Raw genomic sequence first — 2,500 nt, forward strand, 5'->3', positions numbered from 1 at the left:
CCGCAGGGTCTGTTCCATATCGGATTCTACCACATGAGCCCAAAAGGTCACTGTGCCTCCCTCATGAGAAGAGTCCCAGACAGACTGTGGACATTACATTACATTTACATTTAGCAGACGCTTTTATCCAAAGCGACTTACAATTGTTCAAACACCGACGGACGCAGCCATCAGGAGCAATTAGGGGTTAAGTGTCTTGCTCAAGGACACTACCGCATGCTAGCAGGAGGAGCCCGGGATCGAACCAGCAACCTTTAGATCACTAGACCACCAGCTCTACCGCCTGAGCTACCATCCCCAGTGTGGAGACGGAGGACGCCGCTTTGTTCCATGTATCTTCTACTATTGCCATAGCAACCATCTGGACACCGCCAGCTGCCATCCGAACACCCCTTCCGTCAGTCGCACAGAACACAGTGTCTGCTCACGTAGTGACTCTGAGCTGAGTCCACCAGGAGGAGAAGACATGCTGACATCACATCCTGGGCTTTGGAATCATGTGGTGCACTCTGGTACACGGGCGGTGCACTCTGGTACAGTCACAGAGAAGCACAACTTGGAGAGTTGAACTTTCTTTCCTGGTTTATCTCCTCACGTCATGAAAACTGCGGTAAGAGTAGAGTGGAATGACAGTTTGCTCCTTTTTCCTAAAGTTCTTTTTGTGTCTGAAGAGCAGAGCCTGATTAACTCCTCGGTGTTCTTTATACACACATATATGTCATAATTACTACTGATATTTCTGTTTTATACATGTTTAAACTCCTGCAATTATGGTGTCATTTTGTTCAAGGTCTCACAAAAACAATTCAGACACCAAGGGAGAACCACAAATACATAATTACATGCAGCTCCAATGCTGGTCACACATTTTGTTCTATGCAAATAAGGCATCGTGTGTGTGAGTGTGTGTGTGTGTGTGTGTGTGGAGGAGTGATGATCACAGCTTTTACTAATGTGTGTGACATTCACAGCAGTGAAAACAACGACAGAATGGAAATGAATGATTGATGATCTTTATCAGCAAAATATGTATGGATCCAAAACAGATTAATCACACGTGTGGCTGTTATCAATACAGAGTCAAGTCAAATGTATTGATGAAGCACATTTAAAAACCAATAGGCCACAGAGAAGCTCCGATCCACATGGACGTGTGGAACGGAAGTGTTTGGTTCTCAGGGGCCGGTGCCGAGGAAGTGGATCCATGTCGTCCTTAAAAGAAGAGAAGAAAGAAGAAACAGTCTTTATTCGTCACGCAACACACCACACTACAACACAAGACGATTAATAGAAGAGTTCGTGGAATGAACGTCCAGGCTGGACGTTCCTCCGGAGCTCTGCCGGTTCCTGCTGCATCGGATGGAACATCATCGGGGTCTGACTCCATGTTTCTACACCAGCGAGGGATTCCTCCAGCTCTCTGAACCTGCCAAGAAGTGATGAACTTCAAGTTGAACCGTGGAGACGTCCAGACCCGCTGAGCTCTGTCTGCGTCCTTCTGTCTGCTCACTTATTTCTTTCATTTCTGCCTTTTTGATTTTAAAAGCCCTCAACCCTCGTTCCAAGTATATCACTAGTTCAGTCTCCTCTATCTACTACGGCTGTGCTGCTTAAGGCTCGTTGTTGATTGTGTACGTCGCTGGTGTGGCTCTGTCTGGTGTTGGGGCAGGAACGTGGGTGTTTAGTAGAAGAGTTTGCAGCAGGATGTGAAACAGTCTTTATGCGATGAGAACCTCCAGCTCTGAAGTCGAGGTTCTCTCCCAGGAAGGTGAAGGTGGAGAGAGTATTCCAAGTGGAGGAGCTGTGGTGTCTTGGGTTCTTCTTCACCAGGGAAACAGGTGAAACAGGTGTGATCGGCGCAGTCAATGCATTGGTTCAGGTAAACCAACACATGTCTGTATATTTGTTATGTATGTTCATTGTTCAGGGGAAGGACTTAGGACTTGTTACACACCAGGTCAGTGGGCTTCACCGAAAGTCATTAAAGTCAATGAAGGAGCTGCGTGACGGAGGGTCAATACCACGCCCCCTGGTGGACAGCGGCTCTGTGACGAATACGTTAGGAGATTTTAAACCGGAATAATTGTGGACGAGGCTTTTTTGGGGTGGGGCTTCTCCATCTCTGGAGAAGCTCAGACTCCTTGACCCTCTGCCCCCTGGTGGCCAGCAGTCTCTCTAATTCCTAAAATATAAAGCAGGATTCTTGCTACTAATGTCCATTGAAAATATCTTTAACTGGGTTTCACAGCTGATTGATCGGCCTCTCTCCTCCTGAAAACTCCAGTGACCGCACTACCCATTAGCCTAGATTTAAACATGGATCCCGCCTCATTGACTCCCGTTCCACATATCGCTGGTGCTGAGTTGTAAACTTCACACAAACTAAAGGTTGAGGTCGATGTTAATTACAGGATGTCTCCTATGCAGTGAGGATCTCTGCAGGCTAATGGGGTTGAATGCCGGTCATTACTCTGCACAGATCTCATAAATTCATATGCGC

The sequence above is a fragment of the Zeus faber genome (genome assembly GCF_960531495.2).
Source record: "Zeus faber genome assembly, chromosome: 3".
Classification (NCBI taxonomy): domain Eukaryota; kingdom Metazoa; phylum Chordata; class Actinopteri; order Zeiformes; family Zeidae; genus Zeus; species Zeus faber.